This window comes from Leptonychotes weddellii, chromosome 12, assembly GCF_054177405.1.
Source record: "Leptonychotes weddellii isolate Sample4059 chromosome 12, ASM5417740v2, whole genome shotgun sequence".
Taxonomy (NCBI): Eukaryota; Metazoa; Chordata; class Mammalia; order Carnivora; family Phocidae; genus Leptonychotes; species Leptonychotes weddellii.
Genome location: NC_138380.1, coordinates 11,801,970 through 11,810,622, shown reverse-complemented (window position 1 = coordinate 11,810,622; position 8,653 = coordinate 11,801,970). Strand labels below are relative to the sequence as shown.

Below are 8,653 nucleotides of genomic sequence, written 5' to 3'. Positions count from 1 at the left end.
TTAAACGAGAACTATCAGTTAACCTGATGAGTTGGTTAAGTGTAAGTCAATTAAGAGAACTTACACTATTCTCCCCTTTTGAATACTACAGTTGAAATGATGGAAAATGAATAGTAATTTACAATGTGATGGCCAAATGCATGGTTTACACCTATGAGGGCACACAGGAGACTCTTTATTAGGGTTGTAGGCAGACATTATTTAGTAATGTATTCATCAAGAAAATTAAGAAAAATTCAGATTTTTCATATTTAGTATTTACAGAACCACCCTCACTTAGGGTTAATAGACAGATATGTCAGATACAGTTAAGAGGTATGTGGAAGACTTGCCATTCCACACGGCAGAACGCTTGATGGTAGTGGTGTTCTCTTTCTTCTTTGCACATTTGTCTTACTGTGACACGCTACAGCTTAAATACTGAGTTAAGTAAATGTATGGTTATTATCTAGTTTTAACTAAAGTAAACCTTATGAAATAGACATGAGGCTTGAAAGCAACTCGTACCAAAAAATCTCAAACCTCCTACTGAACCTAACACTACTGCTGCTAGAGAAAAAGGCAAAGCTGACATGTTGTGTGCTCCTAGTACAAGCTGTTTGGCAGCCACAATACAGGATTAAAACAATGATCTGATCCAGTAGTTCTCAACCAGGGCTGACTCTTGGCAGTGTCTGAAGATACTCTGATTGTTAGAATTGAGGGGAGGGTACTATTGGCACCTAGTAGGGAGAGGCCAGGGATGCTGCTTAACATCCTATAATGCAAAGGACATCTCCCCAAGCCCAGAATTATCCAGGCCAAAATGTCAACAGTGCCCAGTTTGAGAAATCCTGACCTAATCAGATCTGACAAGAAACTAGCCAGTTTTAAAAAATTACCCAGATTATTCAAAATACAGATTCGTATCCACTATCATTAATGATGAACCTTGCCATAAGGGTGTAATGGCCTGAGATATTAGAGATAAACAAAACCATCAAAATTCCTTTCACTTTTAGCTTAGTTTTTAAAAATTTATTTTGTACAGAACACACCTGATTTATAAGACAAACATGTAGTGGGGGTAATGAATTTTACTGATAACATAAAAAATTTTAAAGTCTGAAGATTCAAACACCGAAAGCTAATAAAGAGATATCAGTACATTGACATAAGTAGAGTTTATCAAAATTCTAATTTAAATTCCTAACTAAAAGAATCTGGTAAAGAAATGTTTTATTCTCGGGCGCCTGGGTAGCTCAGTCGGTTAAGCGTCTGCCTTTGGCTCAGGTCATGATCCCAGAATCCTGGGATCGAGTCCCGCATCAAGCTCCCTGCTTGGCGGGGAGTCTGCTTCTCCCTCTCCCCTCTGCTCGTGCACGCTTGCTCTCTCTCAAATAAATAACATCTTAAAAAAGAAAGAAAGAAAGGTTTTATTCTCTAGGACAAGCACAACCCAGGGTATTAAATTGATTCAAGATAATAATCCAGATTGAAAACCATCAGTAGGAAACCAGTCAAGGTGCCAAAAGTATAAAGAAAACAACATGAGGTGTCAATTGTGGTTAACAAACTGACAAGAGTAACTGTACGTGATACAACAGTAAGTGAGGAGGCTCCAACAGCATGGTGGTTAAGAGCATGTCCTCTGTAATCACAGTGCCTGGGTCCAAATCCCAGATCTTCCACTTAAGCAATGTACCCCTAGCCAAGTTGCATAACTTTTCTAAACCTACTGTTTCATCTACAAAATGGGAATTACAATATCTAATTCTTTTGGCCCTTGTGAAAATATATGGTATAGCATAATAGTTTAGAGCACAAGCTTTAAAATCAGAATCAGCTCTGACACTTAATAGCTCTGTAATGTTGGACACAGTACTTAACTCCCAAGTGTCAGTTTCTTCATCTATAAGACATATTTAAATTAAAATATAAATTTTATTATATAATTATGTAGAGAAGAGTTTATAAAACGTATCCACAGTTTAAAGAATGACTGTAAGTTAAGAAACAGCACTGCCAGTACCTTAAAAGCTTCCCACATGTCCCTTCTCATCCACTGTCTGCCATTCCTGGGGTAATCACTATTACTCTTCACTTTTGTGATAATTATTCTCTTGATTTTCCTTATAATTCTGTACCTATATTTGCATTCCTGAACAACAGTTAATTCCATGTCTTTGAACTTTTTATAAATAGAAGCATGCTGCATTTAAATTTTTGTGACTTCTAATGTTTGACTAATATTATATTTGTGGGATCATACACACTGGTGAAGGAGCTGTTTTTTCCTGCTCTATTTGAACTAAGTTTTTATTAAACTAATAAGAATAAATACTACACTTGATCTTAGCCAAAAGGCCAAGAAGTGATGAACCAAATTTTTATTCCATGAGTGAATACACCATGATTTACCTACATAATCCACTGCTGATGGACATTTGAATTTTTTTCTTTGTATTTTGGAGTTAAAATGAATAATGCTGCTATGAAGAGTCGTATCTACATGCCTCCTAGTCCACATAGTCACAGATTTTCTCTAGGGCAATGGCTGATTCTCAAACTATGATTCCTGAACCAGTAGCACCAGCATCACCTGGGAATTATCAGGCTCCACCCCATTCCTACTGAATCAGAAACTTTGGGGGTGGGGCCCAGCAGTCTGTTTTAACAATCCCTCCAGGGGATTTTGATGCACACTCAAGTTTGACAACCACTGGTCTAGGTTAAATACCCAGGAGTGGTGTTGCTAGTTGTAGAACATCCTATTATTTTCCAAAGTGGTTCTTCTAATTTATACTCCCACCAGCAGTGGAAGAGCTCCCACTGCTCCATATCCTCACCAATGCTTGATACTGTTCAAATGTTTCATTTCTGCCAATTTAATGTGTATAAAATGGTCTCCCATGGTCTTAATTTCTATTTTCCTAAGTGTTGATGAGATTAATGATCTTTGCATATGCTTATTAGTCATTTAAATTTTTTTTTTTATTCAAATGCCTGCTCCGGTTTTTTGCCCTTTTTTCTATTTGGTATTATGTCTTTGTCTTAGTGATTCATACTTCTTTAGGTATATACTTCATACCACTTGTCCACTCATTCTATGTTGTGATAGGTAACAAGATTAAGTTATTTGTGGCCTCCATGCTGGGAAGTCTCTCTCACTCTCTTTTGGATCTTTCACTCTAGAAAAACCCAGCTGCCACTCTGTGAGGTGACCATGTGAGTGAATTTGGATGTGGATCTTCTGAAACCCCTGCCACAACCACATAAGGAAGCACAGAAGAAGATTCTCCCTCAGTCCAGCCTTGAGACAACTACAGACCTAGGTGACTGACACCCTGACTTCAGCCTCTTGAGACACCATAAGCCAGAACCACCCAGCTAAGCTGCTCTCAGATTCCTGACCCACAGAAACTGTAAGATAAATGTTTACTGTTTTCAGCTGCTAAATTTTGGAATAACTTATTACACAGCCATAGGTAATTAATACCTGTATATTACAAATATCTTCTATTCTGTACCTTGATCTTTTCAGCCTCTTAGTAAGGGGGTCTTAATAAATAGAAGTTTCTATTTTCAATGTAGTCAAATTTATCAATTTTTATGGTTTTCAGGTTTTTTTAAAGATCTGAGAGAGAGAGAGAGAGAGTGTATGTGTTTGGGGGGGTAGGGAGCAGGAGAAGGAGAGATAGCAGACTCCCCACTGAGTGCGGAGCCCAACATGGGGCTCAATCCCAGGACCCCAAGATCATGACCTGAGTTGAAACCAAGAGTCGGATGTTCAACCAATTGAGCCACCCAGGCGCCCCTGGTGTTTTCAGTCTTAAGAAACCCTTTCCTGGGGCGCCTGGGTGGCTCAGTCGTTGGGTGTCTGCCTTCGGCTCAGGTCATGATCCCAGAGTCCTGGGATCAAGCCCCGCATTGGGCTTCCTGCTGGGCGGGAGGCCTGCTTCTCCCTCTCCCACTCCCCCTGCTTGTGTTCCTGCTCTCGCTATCTCCGTCAAATAAATAAAATCTTTAAAAAGAAAGAAAGAAACCCTTTCCTGCTTTGAGCTTATAAAAGTATGCTCCTTAAAAAAAAAAAAAAAAAGCTTTTCAGGGGCACCTGGGTGGCTCAGTCATCAGTCAGTTAAGCATCTGACTCTTGGTTTCAGCTCAGGTCATGATCTCGGGGTCCTGGGATCAAGTTCCCTGTTGGGCTCCCTGCTCCGCGGCGAGTCTACTTGTCTCCCTCTCCCTCTGCTACTCCCTGTCTAAGGAATAAATAAATCTTTTTTAAAAAATAAAATAAATATTTTTTAAAAGCCTTCTGAGGTGGTCTTTTTGTATTTAACCTTCAATCTACTAGGAATTGATTTTTATGCACAGTAAGAGGGAGTTCAAATTCATTTAATATCGTAAGCAAGTGTTCCAAACAACTATATCCTTTCCCAACTAATTCACCAGCTCGTATTCACCCACCTACCTCCACATAAGCATATAAAATTCATTAGCAACCTCTATCTATTTTGATTCACCTGTCATTTTGTTATTCATCTTCCCTTTTCTTTTTGTAGGCTCCTCAGACACCTGACACACAGGCTAGGCCTCAAAACCCAGGCCTGTGGGACCCTCAAAGTCACCCTCCCTCATTTGCTCCCCAAGGTCGCATAACTGCTCAAGGCATCATTCAGAAGCAGATCCTCCCTCCCTTTGGAGGCTGTAATCCAATTGACATTCTTAAGGATCTATTTAAAGTAAAACCTGCCTACTTCTAAGCTTCCTACTGTTAAAAGAAATTAAAACTAATAAAAGAGTATAAAGAAAAAACATACACAACTGGGAATTTTTTTTTTTTTTTAAGTAGGCTCCATGCCCAGTGTGGAGCCCAATGTGAGGCTTGAACTCACAACCCTGAGATCAAGAGTCTGACATTTAACTGACTGAGCCACCCAGGCACCCCATAATCAGGAAAAATTTTAAATATAAAAATCAGGTAATAAAATTACAGTGATAAGTCTGTTGACAGTCCTGGCACTCATCTGATATTTTACGAAGTGGTATATTAAAAATCTTAGCTATCACTAGAAATGGATCTTTGGGTTAAGAGTCATGTCTCATGTTCACTAAGGTAATAACCAGGGCCCAGCAGTGCCTCACATGTAGCAAGCATTCAAATTTGTTGACTGGAAAAATGGATTAAGGAAGTCTTATCTTACTGTTCTTTAATAATTCTTCAATTCTCGCCTCTTTTTACTTCCATACAAACTGTTAATCAAGTTGTCGAGCTCCAAAGAAAAACCTAAAGGCATTTGGATTTCAATACATCTACTGATCAATTTGCAAAAAACTGACATTTTTACCATACTTAGTCTTTCAATTCATTCTTAGTATACAATTTGTACGTTCATTTATTTAGGTCTTCCTGTATGTAAATAAAGTGTAATTACCTTTTTTTATAAAGGCTTGTATATCTTAAATATTTAAAGTTCACTTTAAGTATCTCCTTTCCTGGGAAATCTTTCTGACCTCCATCCCTTAAGCTCATTTTGAATTACATGCTCCTCTTCTGTGATTTCTCTGTACCAGGGGCACACACACACAGTACAATGTCCTTAATTCTTGATTTATTTGCTCCTACCACTAGATTGTAACCTCCTTGAGGACAGAGATGATCATTTCTGTATCACAGCACCTACCACACAACCAGCACAAAGGAGCTCAAGATTTATTTTTAAACTTTAAGCAAATGAATAAATGTTCTCAATGAAAGTAAAGTACCAACTGTCTGATAAGGAAAAGGACCACCATTTATTGAGTAGCTTCTATGTGTTGGGCACAATACTACACTGAATGCTTACATGCATTATCATCTAATTCTAAAAGTAAATCACCCTCTTGACACATATTGTATAAAAGCCTAATATTAGGGGTGCCTGGGTGGCTCAGTCGTTAAGGGTCTGCCTTCGGCTCAGGTCATGATCCCAGGGTCCTGGGATCGAGCCCCACATCGGGCTCCCTGCTCAGTGGGAGCCTGCTTCTCCCTCTCCCACTCCCCCTGCTTGTGTTCCCTCTCTCGCTGTGTCTCTCTCTGCCAAATAAATAAATAAAATCTTAAAAATAAAATAAAATAAAATAAACAGAAAAAGAAAAAAAAACTTAAAAAAAAAAGCCTAATATTAGTGTCACATGATGTAATGGGCATCAGGAATACTGTAGTGATTGATAGTCCTTACTGACCTGGAGGTCAGAGTCTCATAAGCCTCAGTAAGAAAAGCAGCGGTCTTCATTCATCTGGGCTGTTATAAAAATAATACCATGAACTGGGTAGCTTACAAACAAAAGAAATTTATTTGTCACAGTTCTAGAGACTGGGAAGTCCAAGATCAAGGTGCCAACAGATTTGGTGTTTGGTGAGGACCCATTTTGTGGTTCACAGATGGTGCTTTCTAGCTGTAATCTTTTTTTTTTATAATTTATTTGACAGAGACACAGCGAGAGAGGGAACACAAGCAGGGGGAGTGGGAGAGGGAGAAGCAGGCTCCCCGCCAAGCAGAGAGCCCGCTGCGGGGCTTGACAGAGCCAAAGGCAGACGCTTAACGACTGAGCCACCCAGGCACCCCTCTAGCTGTAATCTTATATGCAGGAAGGGATGAGCTACCTGTAGGAGCAGGAATCCCAATCATGAGGGCTCTGCAACAGAAAAGTAAGGAGACAGGCAAAATGAAAGATGCTCTGGGGTTTCAAGTATAAATTACGATAAGTGGAAAATATTACAAGAGGGGAAGAAGTAATTTAAAGGGAAAGATAACTAATTCAGTTTAGGACTTGCTGTCTTTGTGATGTCAGTGAGACATTAAGGTAAAATACTCAAGAGACCATTGGAAATGCAGGATGGAAACACCAGCTCAGAGGGTAGCCTGACTGTTAAGGATGCACAGTGGCCTCTGAAAGAACAGATTCAGTTGTGCAGTAAGAAATGGAAGACTGACTTTCAAGAAGAAAGGTCTGAATGCCTAAGACAGGTGGTCAGTGACCAGAAAGAAAAAAACAAAAGCTCAAGAGAGTATCAGAGTCAGGGAAGGTATTTGGTTTTGGATAGAATCACCTGGATACATTTGAAGGCAAACATCAATTAACCAGTGTCAAGGAAACATCTAAAGGGGGTGTGTGTGCATGTCAAATAGTGAGAGGGTAAGGGTCTGAGATAGAAGAAAGAGACAGATTGTCCTTTGCTGTTCCAAAGGACTAAACTAGGATGATGTTAGAACCTAGAGACAAAAATTCAAGAAAGTATATTTTAGCTTCACATGATGAGGTATCTTTATTAATAATAAAGATATTTCAGGCGCCTGGGTGGCTCAGTCAGTTAACTGTCTGCCTTCGGCTCAGAGCATGATCCCAGAGTCGTGGGATCAAGTTCCACATCGTGCTCCCTACTCAGCGGGGAGTCTGCTTCTCCCTCTCCCTGTGCCCCTCCACCCCACTCATTCTCTATCACTTGTGCTAATAAATAAAATCTTTAATAATAATAAATATTTAACAAAGGAACAAACTGCCTTACTATTAAGGATATTCAATTGAATGCTTAATCATTTGTCATAGATGCTACAGAAGAAATTTTGTACTATGTGAGAAGTAAGACTAGGTTCCTTTGACAATAAATTCTGACCTTTCTCATATTAAGCAGTAACTCCCAATCCCCCTCCTCCCAGCCCCTGGTAACCTCTATTCTAGATATTTTATGTAAGTGTAATTACACAATAGTTGTCCTTTTGTGTCTGGCTTATTTCACTTACCATAATGTTTTCAAGGTTTCCCCATGTTATATCATGTATCAGAATTTCTTTCCTTTTTTTTCTTTTTTAATTTTCATTTTAAGTAGGCTCCATGCCCAACACGGGGCTCAAACCTACAACCCTGAGATCAAGAGTCGCATGCCCTACTGACTGAGCCGGCCAGGTGCCCCAGAACTTCTTTCCTTTTTATGACTAATACTCCATTTTATGTATATACTACATTTTATCTATTCAAACACTTGGATTGTTTCCACCTTTTCTCTATTATAAATAACGTTACAATGAGCATCAGTATGCAAGTATCTATTCAAGTCTGTTTTTTATTCTTATGGGTATATATTCTTGGAAGTGGAACTGTTGGGTCCTACGATAATTCTACTTTTAGTTTTTGAGGAACTTCCACTAAGAATAACATTAATACAGAGGGGCGGAGCAAGATGGCAGAGGAGTAGGAGACCTGGATTTCGTCTCCTCTCAGGAATTCAGCTGGATAGGGATCAAACCATTCTGAACACCTACATACTCAACAGGACATCGAAGAAAAGAATAGCAACAACTCTCTGAACAGAAAAGCGACCACTTTCTGGAAGGTAGGACGTGCGGAGAAGTGAATCCCAGGCGATATTCGGGAGGATAGGTGGCGGGGGAGGGGCCTCCATCAGCTGCTTCTGGCAAGTGATAGAGCAGCGGAGCACAAAATCGGAACTTTTAGAAGTCGGCTCCGCTGAGGGACGTCACTCCGGTGGCTAAGTGGGGGGTGGAACCCTCGTGGGACAGTGTGGACTCAGGACCCTCGGGGTCACAGAAAGACCGGGGGTGCCTGAGTGCGGCAGAGCTCCCAGGTATCGGAGCGGGGAAGCCGGCTGCAGAGACGGAGCCGAGGCGTG

At 40.1% G+C, this 8,653-nt stretch overlaps 1 protein-coding gene and 1 pseudogene across 4 annotated transcripts in view; both read right to left on the bottom strand.

Annotated features, from left to right (window-relative positions):
* Positions 1 to 8,653, bottom strand: part of BRAF (B-Raf proto-oncogene, serine/threonine kinase) — a 172,453-nt gene that overhangs the window by 140,305 nt on the left and 23,495 nt on the right. The window lies entirely within an intron of this gene.
* Positions 2,240 to 2,358, bottom strand: LOC115941475 (U2 spliceosomal RNA; annotated as a pseudogene).